General features: G+C 56.3%; 1 non-coding gene across 1 annotated transcript; it reads left to right on the top strand.

Annotated features, from left to right (window-relative positions):
- The first annotated feature begins 15034 nt into the window (after positions 1–15034).
- On the top strand, positions 15035–15147 carry LOC113266651 (U5 spliceosomal RNA). The gene has a single exon (XR_003320454.3). It is a non-coding gene; the product is annotated as a U5 spliceosomal RNA (small nuclear RNA).
- The last annotated feature ends 6580 nt before the right edge of the window (positions 15148–21727 follow it).

Raw genomic sequence — 21727 nt, forward strand, 5'->3', positions numbered from 1 at the left:
AAACATCATCCCTCTAGGTCATGGTCCCTTCCCATTTGACTTCTCAGCTCTTCTGCCTCCTGTGTGGTTAATTCCTTGGATCACGTTCCCCATGTAAATAAATACTCTTTTCCTGGTTGGACGTTAACTGATACACATGTTACCTCGTTTTGTCCTCAAAATGCCCTTCTGAGGAACGTATTGGGATCCCAACTTTGCAGATGAGGAAGCTAATGCTCAGAGAAGCTGAGTAACGTAGCCAACGTCACACAGCCTGTCACAAACCTCACAAGCTCTTGGAGCTTGTATCGCTATATTATACTGTACTGCTTTTCATAATCACATCTATTAAAAGCAAAACCCCCCACAAATCCTGATTTCCAGGTCCTTCCAGCCCTGCCCAGCTGGACAAGTGCAGGACTGATTAGAAGGCTCTGGGGTGGCCCCGCAGACCCAGGAAGCTTCCTCGGGTAAGTCTAGCCTCTCTGCCCCGGAACAGTGTAGGCGCTGGTTCTGGAATCGCCCCCTCAGACTGCTCACTGAGAACCCTTGGGCTCCCCGCCCTTGAGCCTAGTTCTCTCCTCTGTCACGAGAGACGTCATGTCTAGCAGGTGGGCTCCTCAGTGTCCCTGGCTCCCCGCAGAGCCTGGCATGAGGCGGCCTGGGCCAGCCATCAATGCTAAGTGAGAGCACACTGGTCAGAGTGCCCACACACAGCCTGGCACGGACTCACACCCAGGAGCCTGCTCAGGTTTCCCGCCAGGATCCCCTCGCCAGGGGTCTGCAGCCGCCTGTGTGCAAAGGGAGAGGAGGGGGTGGTCGCTGTGCCTCAGCCCCTCCCAGGTCCGTGACTAATTCCACCTGTTCTCATTTACTTGTGATTTTTCTTGCTGCAAAAAACTATGTTCGTTTTTAATATCCATGAAATGTTGGACTTGAAGGGCTAGGTGTATTTTTTTCTGACACATATGGAATTACATGTGTAATGTGCAAAGCACTCTTGGGAAACCCTGGGAAACCCCAAGCATGGGCATAGAGTCCCTCTGTGACATGGTCTCCAGCTGCCTCAGTTTCTTCCAGTGTATCCTGCTGCAGGGTTGGGTGAGGATTCATGGTGGTGTCAGTCACTCCTTGAGGGTTGTGGTCCCAACTGGGGGAGCCCTTCCAGCACCTTTGTAAGTTCTGAACCTACAGTGTTTGGGGATGGAGCCCATCTGATGTCCCCGTGAGGACAGTCCCCTCGCACCTCTCTGGCTGGCAGGAGGACTCTGCTGCCTCTGTCCCTCTCAAGGTTGCTGGCTTGACTCTCCTAGAGCTACAGTACAGTTATGGAAGTTGTGCACTGCTCAATCCTAGGGGCATTCACTGTTCATGTCATAGAAATGGCAGATTTTTTAATAAGATTTATTTATTTGAGTGGGGGTAGGGGCAGAGGGAGAGGGAAAGAGAATCCTCAAGCACACTGCCTGCTGATTGAGGAGCCTGACGTGGGGCTCAATCTCACGACCCTAAGATCACGACCTGAGCCAAAACCAAGAGTTGGACGCTTGACTGGCTGAGCCACGCAGGTGCCCTGACATGGCCGATTTTCTAAAGTTAGGACAAGTTCCTGAGAGATGGGAGCAAAGAGGTGTAGTAAGGGCGTCTTCGAATTCTCACAGAGATGCCATGTTAACCAGAATCATTTCTACTGTGGGAGAAGGACATCTCAACCCAGGGAACTCCCACTCAGCCTTCAAAGCCCAGCTCCAAGGATCCCTCCCTGGGAAGCCTCTGCCCTCTGTGTCGAGTCACTGCCCCTTTCCTCACCCAGGGCTCCCTCAGCCCCTTCCTTCCCTCTGCCGGGCTGTGAGCTCCTGGGTGCAGAAATGGCTGCACTGGGTGGGACTCTACCCACGCCCTGGCCTTTGCCTGCCTAAGGAGAGAGTCCACGGGCATTCTAGAAGGTCAGCCTGGGCCTGAGCCAGAAGGCCATATGGAGTTTCATGAGGCGTCTATTATGGTGGAGCTGGGAGGGCTGGCCAAACTCTCACCCACCCACATTTACAGCTAGAAACACTGAGGCCCAGAGCAGGGAAGGGCTTGCCCAAGGTCCCACAGTGAGTGGGGACTCCCACTGAGGCCGTCTGCATCCACTTCCTGCCACGTGGTGGAGAAGCAGCCTGGAGACGTGAGACAGGTGGTGGCGCGGATGACATGGCGATGCTCGGGCCACCACGGGCCACCACGGCTCCAGAAGTCGGTGCCAAGCAGCTTCCCGGGGAGAGTTCCCGCCATGGAGCCAGGATGTCTGACTCCCTGGTGGCCGATGCTCTGGCACAGCGGTGGAGGTCTGGCTCGGGGTCTGGGGGCCGAGCGAAGACCCCGCTTGCAGCTGCTGGACACAAAGGGACCCTGTGCCCCCCGGCTGCTCAAGCGCCCAGCTCCAGCTCCCCTCCTCGTCTGATCCACTTCATCCTGCCGAGATTTATTCCCGGGCCTCGGAGCCTGGAAATAATTTGCTGACAAAGCCCCATCCCAGGCAGGTGCTTTAATTGGTTTTGTGGGAGCAGGTCTGGGAGCATCTATTTAGAAGGAAATAGAAATTATGGCAGTGCCGCCTGTCCCTTCTCTGTAATGGGGACTCGGGAGCATGTCTGTGTGTGTGGTGGGGGAGGGGCGGCTCTGAGGAAGGCGGAGGCCCGGTCACAGGGAACCCCGGGGCCTTCTCTGGGGGTGCGGGTGCTTGGGCCTGAGGTGTGTGGGGCCACGGCTGCAGGCCGGCCCCTCCCCCGCCCTGCTCAGCCTCAGAAGCAGGAAGCTTCCCTGCCTCACAGAGCTGAGGATGAGAAGCATCAGGACTGAGGGGGCGGAGGGGCGGGGACATGGCGGGGACAGAGGGGGGTTAGAGCTCAGGGCCCTCTTCTCCACCCTTCTTCAGGGACACCCCAGACTTTGCTCAGTGGGCACCCTCTCAAACACAAAACCTGTTTGTCATTCCTTGACTCCAAGCCCTTCCAGGGCTTCCCACTGCCCTCGGCATGAAGCCCGATTCCTTAGCTCGACTTTCAAGGTCTCTCCTGGTCTAGCTGACCTCTGATGACGTCCTCAGCTGTGTCATTCTTTGTTCCTATCTGCTCCCTGCCAATGGTCTCTGGTCTTCCCTCCTGGGTACCCGTGTGCTCCCCTCTGTGCTCCCTCTGCAGTTGCCGTGTGACTCAAGAGGTCACCATTACTTTCATTTCACAGAGGAGGAGATGGACGCTCAGAAGGTTAAGTCACCAGCAGGGCTGGGGCCCCAGTCGGGGCCTATCTAGTGCCCAAGCCCATACTCTTAACTACCATGGTAGAAACTCCCTCATGCCAAGCTCCCTCACACCTCTAAGCCCCCTGTATGCCCTGAAATACCCGGGCCTTCGTTTTCCCACCGTCAAACTCCTACTCATCCTTTAGCGCCCACTGGATGTCACTTCCTTGGGACTCCTTCCCTGGCTGACCCCTCCGGCATCTGGTCGCTTCCTTGCACTTCCCCCAAGCCCCAGCCAAGCGCTTGTCTCAGCTCTGACCTCTGGGTTTGTTACTGTTTGTGTCGATATCCACCCCCTCCCCTTCACCCCTCCCAGCTCCAGCTGCACTGTTGATCCTACAGAGTGGGGCCCGTAGCTCTGGAAGCTCGGCCGGTCCCGGACTCGTCTTGCCCGGGTTTGGAGCAGCCTTGACCGCCGCTGCTGTGTGATCCTGAGCAAGGCCCTGTGTCCCTGTGGACCCAGTCTGCCTGGATGTGAAACTGGAGGGTCAGCCCAGAGGCATCTAACACGTAGGACACGGGCTGGGCTGGAACCTTACACCCCGTGACAATGTGACTGTGACTCTTGCGTGTATGAGTGGGTGGGTCATGGCACAAGGCCAGTCTCGACTCTGCCCCTCACTGCTCCGTGGGAGCTTGGGCGAGCCTCCCCGACCTCGCTGACTCTCGGGTTGATCTGTAGAAACAAGCAGTAATAACACCCACCCCCACCCAGGGCCGATTTGTGGTGAGGATGACAGGGCCTGGCCCAGGGCGTACACTCCAAAAGTTCTCACTAGGGTCATGGTGCAAAAGAACAACGTTGGGTGCCAGTCCCTGCAAGTCACAACAGGGGGTGGCCGGGGGAGGGGCCTGAGGACCTCCATCTACACGTGCAGACTGACTCCAGGCCAGAGCAAAGGAGCCTGTGTAGGGCTTGGTTTTGTGGGCCCAAGGTGAGCCGGGAGGCTGCTTCTCCAAGCTTCTTTCTTCCTGGTGTGATTTTTCTAAGACTCCAGGGCGGTGTTAAATAGGTGGGAGCAGTCCCAGGGGACAGATGGGCAGGCTGCGGGTCGGGGCTCGGAGGAAGGCTGGGGACTCCGAGGATGGCTGGACGCAGGCAGATCTTCCTGGACGAGGCAGGGGTGCAGACGAGCGGGGTCCGAGCGGCCCCGGAGACGGCAGGCCAGCTTCAGCTGCCCGGACCCCACACGCCCCAGAGTCAAGGTCACGGCCTGGGCCCCCCACTTCCGGGCTGTGAGCCGAGGCGGCTCTGTAAGGTGGAGGGGACCCGCCTGGGCCCGAGAGGGGACAGCAGAGCAGGAGGGCAGCTGAGGGGGCAGCTGTGGGCTCCGGGGCCTCCCTGCAGCGGACGCGGTGGGCAGCTCCCGGGCCTCCCCTGGGGCCGAATCTGGGAGGGCCATCGGGGCGGCGGGCACCCCGGGAGTAAGAGAATGTGCGGCGCCGAGCTGCGGGCGCCCCGGGCGGGGAAGCCGGCGCAGAGCGGACCGTAGGTGGCGCCACGAGGCTGGAGTTGGGCCTCCCTGGCGGCTCCGGCGGCCGCGCATCCTGGCCGTTCTCGGTCCCGCGTGGCCGTCCCCGCCGCCGCCGGGCCGTCGGTCCGCGGAGATCCCCGTGTGTGTTTGGGGCGTTAGGGGTCGCTCCCGCGCTGGCAGAGGCCAAGGCCAAGGCCCAGACAGATGCGGGCGTGGGACAGGCGGCCAGACCCCCCAGCTCCTACGAGGTCCCCGCAGCTGCCCCCCAGGCCTTGGCGATCAAGGCTGCAGAGATGCGGGACCCTGCAGCCTCGGGCTTTCCCAGCTGGCGGGGTGGACGGTGGGGCAGTCTGTGTCCCTGCCCTGTGTCACAGTGGGTGTGCGAAGGGGTCCTGGTGACTGTGTGAGAGCGAGTGCTGGTCTACCCGCGTCCTGAGAATAGCCACGGGTGGGAACAGGGACGTGTTCAGGACTCCTGAGTCCGTGGGGAGGCCTGCGTGTGTGCCCATCCAGCCTGGGGAATTCTTCCTTTGTTCCGGGGGAGGTCCCCGCAGGGATCTGCAGGCTTGGGGGACTGCTTGCAAAGGCAGAGATATGGGGTGTCTCTTCCTCCCTCTCAAATCCCTCCATCCGGGTTCCCTGGGCTCCTTCTCCAAAGGGAAGGCTTGAGTGGGAGACGGGCACCATCCCTATTTGAAGGAAACAGCGGGGGTGCTGCGTACATGTGTGTGCTCGCCTGTGAGTGTGTGTTTGTAGGGCTATCCTCTTGAGTCTCTGCTGGGCCTGGAGAAAACTTCTTTTTTTTTTTTTTTTTTTTTTTTAAAGATTTTATTTATTTATTTGACAGAGATAGAGACAGCCAGCGAGAGAGGGAACACAAGCAGGGGAGTGGGAGAGGAAGAAGCAGGCTCATAGCGGAAGAGCCTGATGTGGGGCTCGATCCCATAACACCGGGATCACGCCCTGAGCCGAAGGCAGACGCTTAACCGCTGTGCCACCCAGGCGCCCCCTGGAGAAAACTTCTGATCTCCCAGAGAAGGCCCAGAGAGAAGCCCTGAAGGCAGGTGAGCTCCGGGGCCAACGTGACCTGTGGGAGTGGGGATTGACTTGCCCCAAATCAGCAACAGAAGACATGGCCTTGGGGGTGGTGAGCTGCCTGTGTCTGGAGGGTTTTGAGCCTCAGGACTTTTATATCCTTTCCAGCTCATTCCAGAATCCACACATTTCATAAGCAGCTGCCCTGAGCTCTGCCCCAGGAGTGGAAGGTGTGGGAGAAGGGTTTAGAGGAGTAAGGCCCCACCCCTGTCACACAAGCCCGGTTCAGCAGAGCAGGAAGGACATGTCTTTGGTGGCTGCATGTGTTGTGGGGGTGAGATCGGACAGGGAGGTGAGAAGAGAGATGGCCTTGCAGGAGGCAGAGCCTGGAGGACCTAAATGCCAGAAAAAAGGAAATTTGGACTTTGTCCTACAGAAGCCAGGAGAATTTCTTCCCCCAGTTACTGTGTCGCCACCCTCACCCCACACAGACAGACAGACAGACAGACACACACACACGGATTCAGGGCATGCTGTGTGATCTGGGAGGGTTACTTAACCTCTCTGAGCTGTATTTTCTCCCCTTCCCTTCTGGTAGCAAGCCCAGTGCCCACTCCTGAGGACAGCAAAGGAGGTACGATCCGGACCTGGCCAATCCGAGTGCCCCATCCTGGTGCTGCGGTTGGCTCCGAGACGGGCATGTGACCCCCTTGGCCAGGGGCTTTTCTGCTAGAAGGGCTTTCGAATCCTCTCTACCACCTTCTTTCTTTGGCTTTTGAGTCATAAATCCCTTATTGACTTCAGCTGGTTTGCGTTTTCAGTGTCCTGCAATTGGGAAAGTCCTGAGCAGATCAGAAATAACGACGTATTTCCCGTGTGGCAGGTTCAGCGACACGGTGTGTGGAGTGCCAGTCCTCAGCGGAGCTGCTCGGGGAGGGCGAAAGAGCTGAGGTTGAGAGTCAAAGAGATCTCAGGCACCCCCTCTCTGCAGTTTCTCTCTGAGTGACGCTGGGCAGGTCACTGCTCCTTTCTGAGCCTTTGTTTCCTTGGGGAAAATGGGTCACGTAGTTCCTCTCTCAAGGCAGCTGCAAGGACTCGGTCATGGCAGCGGCAGACCTGCTGCAGTGGCAGGAGCAGCTGTCCTGGGACGGGGAGCAGGGCTCAGAAGAGGGCCTGAAGAGGGCTGGGGCCCGGTAAGCGCCAGAGTGAGGGAGTGCAGTGATGGGGACCAGGGGACCTCCATTCTTGCCTCACCCTGATCAAGGGTGGGGGCTGCAGTGTCCCTGGTGGGCTCGGCTGGGGGACAAGGAACTGGGAAGAGAGAGGAGAGAGGGGGCAGACTGACTGTGGGCTGGAGCCAGTGGGTGGAGACGCTGTGACAGGTGTGCGAACCTCCAAGCTGGGACACCGGGAGTCCCACCAACTCGGCTCACCAAGCGACCATGTGAGCAACGATGTCTGTGACTATGCCGCCTCTGTCCCCGAGGTCTCCAGCCCACCCTCCCTCCTCACCCCTTCTCTCTCTCTCTCTGGCCACCACTACCCCTTCTTGTCCTCTATGCTTCAGTCTCTCTCTCTCTCATCCACTCCCCACAGGAAGGCCTGGTAGCCTTAAGCCCAGATGTGACTGTGAGTCTCCCTGGACCAAGTCCTGAGTCCCTGAACCCCCTCCTGGGCCCTGCCCGGCCCTCAGCTTCCATCTTGCTGCGTGGCATCCCCAGGTGCTGGGTGAACTGTGTCCTGGGCGGCAACCCCAGGTGCTGGGTGAACAGAGAGGTGAGGGGCACTGTCCTCTCCCCTGTCCTGTCTGCGTGTTGCTGGCGAACCCCACCTTCTGTGAGCTAAGGTCCCGAACCTAGAGGTGATCTCGTGATCACCCGTCCTGCCAGGCATCTGGGGCCGCCAGGGTTCCGCCCGGGGCCTGGCTTCCAGAAAGGCCAGCCCCGGGGAGCTGTGACTTGTTGTCATGGTCAGTGTGGTCTAAGGAGGCCCCTCCAGGCTCTGAACCCAGCCCCCCAGGAGCTTCTGCCAGCCGTCCCTCAAGGCTTTGCTCCCACCAGGGTGGCGGGACCAGTCTTTGGGGTGGGGCCGTCGTCCCCCCTGAGGCTGCTTGTGTCTGCTGCTACCCTTCCCAGGAACTCAGACCCAGAGCCGGAGACAGTGGGACGCCTGGCCGCAGCACAGGCGGTGGCGGAGAGTCCTGAGAGGGACCTGGAAAATACAGAGACAGCTGTGACATCATTTCCAAATCATTGCGGCAATCAAGAAAGGCTCCACGTTGTGTCCTGACGGAGGAGGACGGTTGCGTCCTGAGTGAGGCAAAACTTGACCCGGGCGCACTGGCTTGGGCAGGGTGGCGAGTGCATTGTCCGCTGGAAGGATCGTCGCTGACTAAGGTCTTTCCCAGGCTTACTTTTCATTGTCTTTGTTGTCTAGGCTGATGAAAAACGTACTCTTTTCCCATCACCAGAGAACAAGAGAATGATCAAACCTGTTTACCGTGTACTGCTTCTGCGTCCTCCTGTCGGCGATCCTGTCAGGTGTTCCTGCTTCTGGGAACATGCAGGGATGTCGAGGGAGGGGCATGACCCCCACCCCTTCCCTGAGCCTTCCCCTCTTTCTAGCCTGCTTCACCCCATCTTCCATGAGATCTGTGCTCTCAGGGGGCAGGTCCAGCTGGCTCTTCCCCCGGCCCTCCACTCTCAGCAGGGCCCGGCACTGGGGAGGGTTTGAGGGATGCTGGGAGGGCTGGGGGTTGGCGCTTTTTTTTACGCAACAGTAGTCATTTATTGAGCGCCTCCTGTTTGCCAGGGCCCATGCTGAGCATCGCGAGCCTGACCTCCCTGGGCTCCAGGTCTATGAAGGGCCGGGTGCTAATTATACATTGTTCGATTTCAAGGAGGACAAGAGCTCATAGCAGGGCCTAGTCTCCACTGGGGGTGCTGGGAGCTGGGACCCCAAAGGTGAGAGGATGAGGGGCCCAAAGGGCAAGTTTGGAGAGAGGGACCAGCCAGCCAGGTGCAGGTCCTAAAGTAGGAAGGGCATCATTTTTTGAGGACAGGAAGGCAAGCCACGGAGCCAGGGTCTGAGAGGGGTGAGTAGTGAGGGCTGAGGCAGGTGAGGCCTGTGGAAGGCAGGCATGTAGGAGCCCAGGCCATGGCACAGACTGTGGGGGGCAGCCATTGGAGGGTTTTAAAGCAAAGTGGGGTGGGGAGGTGGAGGGACCTGACTGGATCTGGGTTTCTTTTCTTTCTCTCTTTCTCTCTTTCTTCTTTCTTTCTTTCTTTCTTTCTTTCTTTCTTTCTTTCTTTCTTTCTTTCTTTCTTTCTTTCTTTTCCTTCCTTCCTTCCTTCCTTCCTTTCTTCTTCTTCTTCTTCTTCTTCTTCTTCTTCTTCTTCTTCTTCTTCTTCTTCTTCTTCTTTCTTTCTTTCTTTCTTTCTTTCTTTCTTCTTTTTAAAAGATTTATTTATTTTAGGGATTGAGAGAGAGAAAGAACGCATGAGCAGGGGTGGGAGCAGAGGGAAAGGGAGAAAGAGAGTCTCAAGCAGACTCCCCACTGAGCATGGAGCCCCACACGGGGCTTGATCCCACAACCCTGAGATCATGATCTGAGCCCAAACCAAGAATCAGATGCTCAATGGACTGAGCCGCCCAGGCACCCCTGGATCTGGGTTTCTGAAGGATCCCCTTTAAGCTGTTGAGGGGAGGATGGTTGGGGTTGTGGAGGGTGAGAGATGGGGGTGCTGGGCCAAGGGAGGGAGATGTGGGGCAGGGAGAAATGGTTGGATCGGGGATGTGCTTTGTATGGGGGTGATGGCGCTTGCTGAGGGAGGGGATGGGGAGTGACAGGCAGGAGGCAGGAAGGCCCTCCCGGGTTTCTGGCTTGTATAGCCTAGTGGGTAGTGGTGCCGTGGCCGGGAGAAGGGGCAGCTGAGGGGCCCCCAGCCTGGCCTGATGGGAGCCCTGGTGAGCCTTTGGCCCTGATCCATGCCAGGCTTTGGGACTTGGGAACCTTGAGTGGCCCGTCTACATTGGATGTCAAGCCATATGGCCTCCAGATGCTTTCTGATCATTAAAAAATGTGAGTCCTGGGCAAGCGGGCCTGTGGACATGGCCGTGGTGGGCTGCTGGGCTCCCTCAGAGGGGCTGACCTGCCAGGGGTCTCTCAGTTCTGCCCAGCCCCTGTCACCCAGGGACACAGGCCCCGTTGTTAGAGGGACAGGAAGGGACTAGGGAATGAGGGAGAGCCAGGCCAGGTGGGTTTGCCCAGGCCCCAGGCTCCTTGGTGTCTTGGTCAGGGGAATGGACTGGATTCAAAGACTGCTGGTCCTCCACGGCCTGGGGCAGCGGGGGAGCCTGGATCTGGTTGGGGGAGGCAGAGTGGGGGGGGGTGGCAACGAGCATCATCTCTGGATTCAGACAGACCTGGGTTCAAATTCTGACTCTCTCACATACTGGCTTGATGATGGGCAACTGGGCCTCTCTGAGCTTCAATGTCCCCATCTGTAAGTGGGAATACTGATGCTCCCTGCCTCGTCATAGGGTTGTTGGAAAGAGTAAACTTAGAGAACACGCATGACGTACTTGGTTCGGTACATAGTCAATGCTCAATACGTTTTAACTGTTATTATTATAGATCTCGGAAACAGCAGTCAATAGTCTACTTCCAGACCTTTGCACACGCTGTTTTCTCCACTCAGAACGTCCTGGTCCAGTTGGTTTACTCAATGCCCAGGTCAGGGGCTTATCTTGGAAGCCCCTCCGGGCTCACCCCAGCCGACTAGAGTCATCCCTTCGTGAGCCACTGTCTCAGCACTCACTCACAACGGCTGTCTCTCCTCTCCTAGACTGGCCACCAGAGGTGCTGAGTCTGACTTTTCTGTGTCTCCAGGACCCAGCCAGAGGCCCCAGAACCCCCCAGACCATGTTTTCTGGCTCTTTATCCAAATTCCAGATCTCTTTCCCCTCAGATGAGCAGGGCCTGGACTGGGCTCAGCACTGGGGGGCCTGGGCAGGGACCAGCAGTTGGGCGTGGGATGCGGGTCACCATACAGCTTAGGAGGGCAGGATCCACACTGGCCTGGGCTGGGCTAGGTGTGAGGAAGGGGGTCGGGAGGTTCAAGGAGAGCTGAGGTGCCTATGGTGGAGGTGATGGAAGTTGAGCCCACATGACAGAGGCGGCGGCCATCTTTGCCTATGGCATCCTTGAACACAAACACAAGTAAGAGGGAACAAGAAATGTGGGGATCTCTGTCAGGGGCCAAAGCCCAGGCAGGCACATGGCCTAGGCCCCAGGGGCACAGGTGGTCCTGCTGCTCTGTTGGCTCTTGGCTGAGTTCAACAGCAGGCCTCTCTCCTCAGCCTGAATGGGAGACCCTGTTAGCCTGGTGTTGGGTTTTGAGTGGAGAGGAGGGATTTTATGGCCTTAGTGAGGGGAAGTGGCAGACAGGCAGGGGGTAGATGGCTTTCCCGGAATCCCAGATCGCGCTTTAATAATTTGTTTCAGAATTAATGTCCATTCATGCCGTCTTCACTGTTCCAGCTCATTGGAAGATTAAATAAAACCCCGTGTCCCCCCTCCCCCCTCCCCCAATGGAGGGAGACCAGCCCTGTTCTTTCCGGCTGGGCTGGCTGCCTAAAGCCAGCGCAGGAAATAAATCTCTCAGAGAAAACCACTTTGCTCGCACGATTTCAATCCAACAGGGCATAGTGGCCCCACTCGCTTCTTGTTTTATTTAGCTGATAATCTTTTATTGTATCAGGAGACCCTCACAGAGGCACCATGTCTTTACAGGCCCGAGGCCTCCCCAAACAGCTGGGCCAGGCCTCCTAAGTGGAGCGTAGGCTCTCCCTGTCTCCCCGGTGTCTTCCCCTTGCTGCAGGTGGCAGAGCCAAGGACCCAGAAAGGTGGGTTCTTGGGTGCCAGGGCACCGGGGAGGGGACAGGCAGTGGCCGCCCCTGGCTCCAGGGCACAGGCCCGGGCCTCTGTGGGGGCGGGATGGCAGAACTTTTGTGTTCTGGGTACCAGGCCTCAGGAACCCGACCCAAGGAGGCCCACTGGCCTGTGAGGCCAGGGGCAGAAGTCCAGCCGAGGTGTCACTCACTCACTCAGCCAGCAAACTCTTATTGTGTGCCTTCTCTGTGCCAGACTGGGGATGCGAGGTGATGGGACAGACAGGGTCCTGCCCTCTGGAGTCACGGCCTCTCCTGGAGTAAGCCTTTGTTTTACTGCCTTGTCCGATTAAACTTTCCTACTCGTGTACCATGTTCGGACTCAGGCAGAATCTTTTTTCTGTTTTTTATTTCATACGGGCTACCAAGTACAGAAGCCAAGGTATTCATTAACGATGTTTAGAAATATTAAAAGCTGATAGAGCATTCCAAAAATGAGTAAAAACAAGTCTTCACATCAAAGAGGCACATGGTCATGAAAAATCAGCATTAAGATACTAGAGTACTGGGGAGCCTGGGTGGCTCCGTCGGCTGAGTGTCTCTTGATTTCAGCTCGGGTCATGATCTCAGGGTCCTGGGATCGAGTCCCCTGTCAGGCTCCACGCTCAGCAGGGAGTCTGCTTGAGATTCTCCCTCTCCCTTTCCCTCTTCCCCTCCCCGACTCACGCTCTCTCTCCAAATAAATAAAATCTTTTTAAAAAGATACTTGAGTACGACTTTGTCCGATAATTATGATTTTTTCCCTATTATTCTTTCCAGTGTGCCTCTTTAGGCTCGTATCAGCTGAGCTTTGTTATGTATTAGTAACTGGCCCACACTTTCCCAGACTAAGTTCTTTGAGTTTATAAATCATATCTCTCCTATCTTTCATAGCCCAACCTGGGTCACTAGACCGCTCTGAATTCTCTCCAGGGCTTAATAAATGTTACGTAAATAGAGATTTGGTTCTGATTCAACACATTTCTCGTTTTTAAGTTTACTAAGAAACTTTTTACTTCAACGTTAATGACAGACTTACAGGGTAGTTGTGAAAATAGTAATGACAGTCCAGGATGCCCTTCCCCCGGCTTCCCCCAAAGGTGATACCTTGCACGGCTGTGAGACGGTATCAAACATGGGAAATTATATTGGCACGATTCTGCTAGAGAAACACAGCCTGACATCGGTTTTACCAGGTTTTACACGACTTCATTTGTGTTTCCATGCAGTTTAATCCAATGTATAGATTTGTATGACTCAGATGCATTAAACATTATTTTTATTTTCCCTAACTGTTGAAGTGAGGTATAACTTTCATAAGGCAAGATGCACAGAGCTTACGTGGACACGTGTGACTGCTCTCCAGATGGCACGGCCCCTCTGAAGGCTGGTGGCATGGAGGAGTTTTGCCTGTTCCTGAACTTCCAGAATAGTCTCTGCTTTCCTGAGCCTGGCTTCTTTTGGGCGGTGAAGGGAGGTTCTGGAAGGTTCTCGTGGACAACTTTTGTCACGGGTATAATGTGGTTATTTCATTGCTGGCATTAACCATGTTAGGAAAATCCGTGTTGATTCTGTTTGTTCAATAAATGTCTATGGGCTGTGTTTTGGGCAGAGCCCAAAAGAGCCTTTACTGTGGAAATGAATGGGCAAGCCACATAAGCATGCTTGCGTTGCTCGGACTTGCCGTGGGAGGTGGTCAAATCCACCTCTCTTGGAGGGGGAGGACCTGGGCAGTTACCTGGTACCTGACGGGGAGCTGGAGGCCATCAGACTGAAGCTGTGTGTCATGGAGCAGGCCCAGGGGCTGGAGGAGCCAGGGACGCGGGGCCCAGGGAGGGGGGAAGGCACAGGGGCCCGCGCAGGCCAGGCAGCTGCTGAGCCCTGGGTCCCCCATGGAGAAGGGGCCATTGGACCACAGATCAGTCTCCGGCCCAGGAGCTGGAGGCCTACTTCAATTCCTGGGAGAGGTCCCCTAGGTCACTATGCCGTGTGACAAGTTCTCTGGATGCCCCGAGGGCTATGCCTACACGGAGTTTGCCGCTGAGAGCTCGGCCCCGGCTTCAGTGGAGCTGGACAAGAGTGTCTTCCGAGGCCGGGTCATCGAGGTGCTGCCCTAAAGGACCACCTCGCCAAGAATCACATGGACCACGGGGGCTTGCGGAGACAGTCAGGTGCCCCAGGAGGACCATTCCCCCGAAGCATCAGCCGGGGTGAAGCCCACTTCAGACCACAAGGGTGGAACCAGGGCGTGGAAGGTTCTCCTTGTGGTATTCACCCTTTCAAAGGGAGGACCTGACTTTGAGAGTGGGGCTGGGGTGGGTCAGGGGGAAACAGCCGTGCTCTGGGTGGGACTGGGGGTTCAGGGCAATAACTGCCCTGCCCCCTTCACTCTCTGGGACTCTTGCTGGGGGGGGCGCGGTGGGTCCCCTCCCACGTTCCTATGCTGAAGTCCTAACCCCTAACCCCTAACCGGTGTCCTCATGAGAAGGGGGACAAGCCAAGGAGAGAGGCTTCAGGACAAACCGACCCTGCCGATACGTTGATCTGGCGCTTCTAGCTTTCAGAACTGTGGGAAAATGGATGTCTTTGTTTAAGCCGCCCAGGCTGTGGTGCTGTGTTATGGCCGCTCTCTACCCAAATCCGAATCCTCTCTCCAGTGTCCCGATCTGCGCTCAGGGGAGTGAGCGGGGCAGCTGCCAGGAGCGGATGCAGGTGGAACACAAGACACCCAGCTCAAGGGGAGTCTCAGATAAACAAGGAGTAATTTTTTTTTTTTGCATATATTGAATGGGACACACTTACACAAAAATAAATTCATTGTTCATCTGAAATTCAAATTTCGCTGGCTGTCCTGTGTGTCCGTTTGCTAGATCTGGCCACTGGCCTGAGAACCAAGGCAGAGGCTCCCGGCAGGACAGCGGCTCAAGGACTCACCGCCCAGCCCTGCTGCCCAGACTGGGGTGAGAGCCCGAGGCTGCTTCCCAGGCCGGGGCCTCTCTCCCCAAATGGTTCCCGTCTCCCGCACAAACATATTTATTGGGCTTGATGGCAAACAGATTATGCTTGTCCCGGGAAGGGCAGCTCGAGAGAGAAAACCTTGAAGTCCGGGAAATAATGATGAGGGGAGTTAAATTAAAGTGCATAAAACCCTCCCGAGAGATAACGTCAGGGTGAGTTACAGGCCCGATAAGGGACGGGGGGCTCGCAGAGGGGACCCAGAAAGGTCGCCCGGCGGCGTGCAGAGGACCAGGAATCATAAATATGGGGCAAGATGCCCAGCCGGGGTCGCCGGGGTGAAAATATTGGGGTCATTCCAAAAACAATTATCCTGCTTGGTTTGCTCTTCGGGTCTTGTAAATCTTTCACCTTTTATAAAAGATTTCTGGGGAAAGAAGCACTTTGGAAGCTGTAACTGATTTTTGCGGCCGCTTCTTGGTGGTTCTGCTAAAGGAAAACGGAAAGACAAAGGGGAAAACGTAATTACCCAGCATTCTCAGGGGCGTGGGGATGGGCCGACTGGTTTCTTCTCACTCCTTGGAGAGTTGAGGCTGCCCTGGGTTTTGACTCGCTCCGTTTGGAGCCTGGTCACGGTTCAACAATTAATTTGCTCCATTTCGAATCCAGTCGTGCAGTGGGGCTCTTGGTACCCAGTGGACCCTGCGTTTGGGGGCAGACGTGGCTGCCACATGGTGGCCACCATCTCGACTCACGCGTGGTCATCGTGGCAGACAAGGCCATGGGCCCCTTGGCCAACAGGTGCTGAGGCTCATGTGTCCACACGGGTTCCGGGAGCTGGAGCATGGGTTTAGGCGGTGTCTGGCCTCAAGCTCACTGTTCCCCTGAAGCTGCTAGCTCATGGAATCCACATTAGGGATTATTAGCCCTAGTTTACAGATAAGGAAACTGAGGCTCCGAGAGGTGACATGACTGGCTTAGTGTCACACAAGTAGAGTGTGAAGCAGAGGTGGGATTTCAACACAGACTCCAGAACTATGTTCTTCCCTGTGTCCCCTGCCTTTCAGTCAAGAACGATGGAGGGTTAAAAGACTGCCGGGTCTGGGGCGCCTGGGTGGCTCAGTCGTTAAGTGTCTGCCTTCGGTTCAGGGCGTGATCCCGGGGTCCTGGGTCCTCCACTGGGAGCCTGCTTCTTCCTCTCCCACTCCCCCTGCTTGTGTTCCCTCTCTTGCTGGCTGTCTCTCTCTCTGTCAAATAAATAAATAAAATCTTAAAAAAAAGAACTGCTGTGTCTGGAGTCAGGTGAAAACTGCCCTGCTTCCCCCTCGCTGTGTGATCTTGGTCGAGTCAGTGAACACTCTGGGGCTCACGCTCTTCATCTGTGTAATGGGCACAACGCTATAGTCCCGCCACCGGAGTGTGGTGCGGAGGCCAAAAGCTCAGGCCTGGCTCCTCTAGCGCCCTCCAGCGGTGGAGGCTGTTGCTTATGCGTGTATATGAGAGAGTTTCTCCCAGTCATGTCTCTGGTCAGCTATCTCCCAAAAGGATATAATTATTCAAATTGAGTAAATGTTTGCTGAGTGGGTCATGGACTTCCTTTAGGTTCAAGCCAGACTGAGGCGCAAGAGAAGGTAGGAGGAGGACCAGAGTCGGGGGGTGGCCATGCCTGCCCCAAACTAACCTCAGTGTTCACATAGGAATAGCATTCATTCATTCGTTCATTCATCTAGCAAATGTTATTGTGTGCCAGGTCTGTTCTGGGTGCTGGGAATACAGTGAATGGGGAACAAGAGGACTTGAGTCCCCTGCACCCAGAGATCATATCCAAGGCTGAGAGGCAGAGGGCAGCCAGAGAAGCTGGGGAGGAGGCCACTACTATGTGTTAGAGAATGGCAATGATGGCAGCTGGGACAAAGGTGGAGTGGCCCTGATGATCCCCATGGAAGTGTATGGGGTAACTGTGGCTCAGAGAGGTCAAGTGATTTGCCCAAGGTCACACAGCGAATAGGCAACAGTGCTGGTGTGCCTGACTCCAGAGGCCACGCTCTAGCTGGTACCTGACACGGCCTCCCTTGGACTGCCTGAAACAGCATTACCACCCGAGTTCCAACTCACCCCAGTTCTAGAAATGTGTACACATGGTTTGGCAAAGTGCTTGGGCGATGCAGCCTACGTCACCCCTTCCCAGAACATAGTGAACAGTGGTTAATTAAAGGCTCTGAGGGGTCCTGCAAGAGAGGGACCCGCTGAGCAGGTTCACACAGCCTTTCCCATCCGTGTCCATGGAACCCACCTGGGGACCAGGACACCTTCTAACATTCATTCCATTTCTGCACGAATATTTGTTGGGCAGGGGCTACCCGCCCGCACTAAAGGAGCAAAGAAGGTGTGGTCCCTGCTCCCAGGTTGCAGACAGTCGGTGTCAGTCACTGCTCTGGGGCTTTGCGCTGGGACAGAGCTCCCTGGCAGGAGGAGGGTGCAGAAGATTGGGTGATCATCCAGCTCCACGCTCCTGCCTTCCTGTGCACAGACACCTCCCTGCACTGGCCCGCCCGGCCCAGTCCCGCCGGGAGCCTCCCTCGGGGAGTTAGTGCTCGGGGTGGAGGACTGGGGGGGAGGGTGGTGAGGCAGGTGGGGAGCTCGCGGTCTTGGGGCTGGCGGTCACGGGCATCCTCACCACTGGGATGCCCCAGGGGAGACAGAGAGAGGGAGAGGTGACCCACAACCCAGCCCTCAGAGAAGGAGAGTGTGGCTCGGTCCTGGAGGGCCTGGCTTGTGCCCATGCTGCCTGGGTGGCCTGAGAGCTGTGGGTTTTTATGGGACTCCCATCGCCTGCATTCTTGTGGGCTCCCCTCCTTGAGTCAAAATGTCTTGGCCAAGAGGATGACTTCAGGGGGCCAGAGCCACCCAGGGCTAGCAGCCCCCTCGCTGGATGCACTGGAAACCAGAAACTCCAGTCAGCAGCAGGTAAGACAGCGCGGCAGACAGGTCCTGTCAGCTAGGGCAGGCTTCCCGGAGGAGGAGGAGGTCTTGGAGTCAGGCCAGCAGGACCGCCCAGCTCAGGTATCTGCTGGAAGGCTGTGGACATGACGGTGATGAGCAAGGGCTTGGGCGTCTGGAAAGGCCCTGTTCAAACTCCAGCTCTGCCCTTAGAAGCCGTGTGATCTTGGGAAAATGACGTGACTCCTGTGAGCCTCGATTTCCTCATCTGTCAAATGGGACAAAGAACCTCAAAGTGCTCTTTAAGGACGTGGCCCAGGGTGGCCCGGAGCAACATTCCACTGGCGTGAGTGTTGGCCCTGCAACAGAGACAGGATTCTTTCTCTTCTCTTCACATTCTTTTTCTCCCCTGAAGGACTAGAGACTCTCTGGAAAATACTCCTTGACCTGAAAAAGCCCCAACTGGACGCTCCTGTGGGTCTGTTACAGACAGGACTTTGCAAATCAGATGTGACAGGGAGATGTGTGCCAAGGTGGTGGCCAGCTGTTCGGCTGTGGGGAAGGGGCTGCTTGGAGACGCGTGCGGCCTCCTCAGAGAGCAGTCGGCCGTCAGCCTTGGCTGTGCCCGGAGCACAGGTGTGAGAGCGTGGACACCCCTGCCTGGGAGGGGAGGGAGGGTTAGCGGGCCGCCGGTGGGTTAAACTCACACACACACACGCACACCCGTGCACACACACACACACACTCACGCATACGCGCACACCACTCTTCCGGAGGGGTGCTGGGGTTGAGCGAAGACTCCACTGTGCCCACGTGCAGGAGGTAGACAGTCGGGATTGGAGTCAGAAGCAGGTGCAGGTCCCACGAACACCCCTGCTTTGCTGGGCAAACTCCTTCACTCTTTAGGCCTTGTCGTTGGGAAGGAGGCTGCGGGTCCCGGCTTCTCGGTGAGTTTGAGAAAATTTTTTAAAAATTTAGTTTTTTAGTTACAGTGGTTGGCACATAATAACTGCTAAAGGGGTCCACTGATTTTACCTGCCCCCCCCCCCGCTCTGGTAAATGGGGCCCCTTCCCCGGAACCCCACGGGCTTGGAAGGCACGCCCATCACAGTGGCTCATTTCCCAGCCACAGGGATTGGCCCGGGGATGGACATGCGACCCCTGTGGGGCCAGTCAGAGACCTGGCCTGGGATGCGTCTCCGGTATTTGGGAGAGAGGTCCCTTCTTCTGAGGCTTGGAAGTCTTGTCTGGGTTGCTCTTGCCATGTGGAGGATGCCCTCCCCCCCTTTTTAAGTGTATTTTTTCGTTTATTTAAGTAATCTCTACACTCAACATGGAGCTCAAACTCACGACCCTGAGATCGAGGGTTGCCTGTTCCACCGACTGAGCCAGCCAGACGCCACAAGGACGCTCCTCTCAGGAAGAGAAGATGAGGCCCAGAAATGGGACAGTCGAGCTGCGGGTCATCAGGGTGACAGGGCAGCTGCTGACCGTCCTGCCCACTGGGTGACACACTTATGGACCAAAGCCTGGTCTCCGGCGTTGGGAAGCACGACCGTCAGCTGGGAGCTGCTCTGCTGCAGCCTAGGAAGGATATCTGGGTCCTGTCCCCAAGGGCCCCTCACAGCGTCCCAGGCAGTGACACAGATAAGTCCCTCCCACCGAATACAAAGGCCTCCTTTTCCAACATGGGAGAAACCAACCATTGGGGAGTAGCCACCAGCAGGCCCTCTTGCCACAGGAAGGGGAGAATTTCCGGGCTTCAGGAGGAAGACAACCATCTGGCACGATGAGCTCTAGGCCCCTGTGGCACTGCGGCCATGGGCCCCACCACCAGGCTGCCTGAGCCCAGAGGGAGGCTGGGGAGCCCTGTCCTGCTCACACCTCTCCCCACGGACGGGCTGGGCTTGCTGGACACTCTTTCTCTTGCTCTGAGAGTCCTCCTGGGGTTCTCTGCCTCAGAATCTGTCCTCCCCAGGCATCCACCGGCGTGTCATCCTCCAGCTGGCTCTATCAGAGCCACCCGGTGCCTCTCCCTGGAGTGTTCTCAGCCCCGGCTATGAACAGAACAAGGCTGTGTCTGCTGTTACAGACATCTGGTCACCTGAGCACTAGAGACTGGGCCATGGCCACATGCACCAGGAGTTCCCAAGGACAGGCTCTGCATCAGATCATTTCTATACATTCAGGGCCTGTTCAGGTGTAACACAAGGTAGACGTCAGTGGACACTTATTGAATGAGCGCTGAGTGCTTACATTCCTCCAGAGTTGGGGAACTCACTCCCCATCAGGAAACAGCTCTCATCGTACAGTGGCTGTCTTGGAGGGATTCCTTGGGCTTCTTCTTGGGTGAGTTGGAGAGGGTGGGTCCCTATCTGGCTCCCGGGTCCCCCCACCATCCCACGCCAGCAGTAGCTCCCTCCCCCCATGTCTTCCTCTTGCCAGGATGGAGACCCTCTTTGTAAATCTAAGTTAACCAGGCGGCTGCTTTAGTCACAAAGGCTGGTTGGAGCCTAAACTGGGGTTTGTCTCTGTCCATCAATGTGTTATACCTTCCCCGAAAGTGACTAGAAAGCAGAGCTGCCCATCTCACCGGATTGCACGTCTCCACACTGTAAATTTGTCATTCTGGCTAATGATTGCTTAGACAGAGGGCCAGTGAGCCCTTCCCTACCCGTCGCCTTATTCTCGAAGGCTCCTCCTGTGCGTGATCTCGCCGGGTCCTCCCAGCAACCCCACGAGGGAGGTTTTATTATTTCTTTTCCTTTTTCTTTTTTTAAGATTTTATTTATTTATTTAAGAGACAGAGAGGGTGAGAGAGAGAGAGAGAAAGAGAGAGATCACGAGCAGAGGGGAAGGGTAGAGGGAGAAGCAGGCTCCTGGTTGAGCAAGGAGCCCGATGCGCAACTCGATCCCAGGACCCTGGCATCGTGACCTGAGCCAAAGGCAGACGCTTCACCAACTGAGCCAGCCAGGCGCCCCAGGTTTTATTACTTCTGCCTGCATTTCACAGATGGGCCGTCAGATAGATGGCAGGATTCTCTCGAGGCCCCTGACATGGTGACTCACGCAGAAAGGTGTGGGCCTGGTGAGTGCAGGCCAGACCCCAGGCTGCGAGGCTGTGGGGAGAGCTCTCAGGCAGGCCCTTCTTTGACCTCAGAAGCCCTAGGGGACATGAAGCCCCCACCCTACTTACCCCCAAAGACCGCTGTGAACACCCTTCCTTGGCATTTTCAGAGCCTTCTCCTGGCTCTTCTTGGCCTACCCCAGGCGAGGCTGCAGACCCTGGGCCAATCACGAGGCTTTGCAAAGACACCCTTGTGTGTGGGGGGGGTGGGGTGGGGGGTGTCCCTGCAACGTTGGGTGATTGAGACCTTATTCTAGGGCCAGTAGCAGGGTACAGATCAACCAAAATGACCTACTCGAGTTTGCACACATGTCATCACCCTGGACCCCTTGGCAAGGCCGGCCAGCTCGCCCTGGAGGTCATCTCCTCTGTGGAGCCAATACCGCCCCCTTTCATGTGCAAACATCACCGCTGCACAAGCTGACCTTGGCCCCATTTAGGGGCCAGGAAACAGGCACAGAAAGCAAACCAAAGCCACCTGCCGGCAAGTGGCAGACTAGGGCCTGACCCTACCCTGACTGCAGCACCCATGCGCTCGGCCCCAGGCTGTCCTGGCTCCCCAGACCTGGGCCGCTGTGGTGAATTCCGCTCGTACCCAATATAGCCAGTCACAGCTGCTCTTTGCAGCAAGGAAACAGAGACTTCTGACACCTCCCCAGAATCCCAGGGTTTGACTCAGTTGCTCCCCAGCCCAGGAGAGTAACTCCTAAGATAAGGTGGGTGCAGAGGTTTGGGGGCGACCTTGCTTCTAGAACTTTCTCTCCTAATTTACAGCCTCTGCCAGACCTTTTCTCCAATGCACATCAGCTAAACCCTTAAAAGAGTCAAGGGCTTGAAGAATGCTAAAAATTTAATGTATGTTAAAAGGGTATTAAATTCTAAACTAAAATTTACATGGAAATATGACATTAAAATATTTTTAGCTTTCAGGAAGCTGGGGGCTGGAATGCTATAATACAGATGAATTTTATCATTTTAAAAAGAATTAGCCTCACAGTA

The sequence above is a fragment of the Ursus arctos genome, unplaced genomic scaffold (assembly GCF_023065955.2).
Source record: "Ursus arctos isolate Adak ecotype North America unplaced genomic scaffold, UrsArc2.0 scaffold_18, whole genome shotgun sequence".
Classification (NCBI taxonomy): Eukaryota; Metazoa; Chordata; class Mammalia; order Carnivora; family Ursidae; genus Ursus; species Ursus arctos.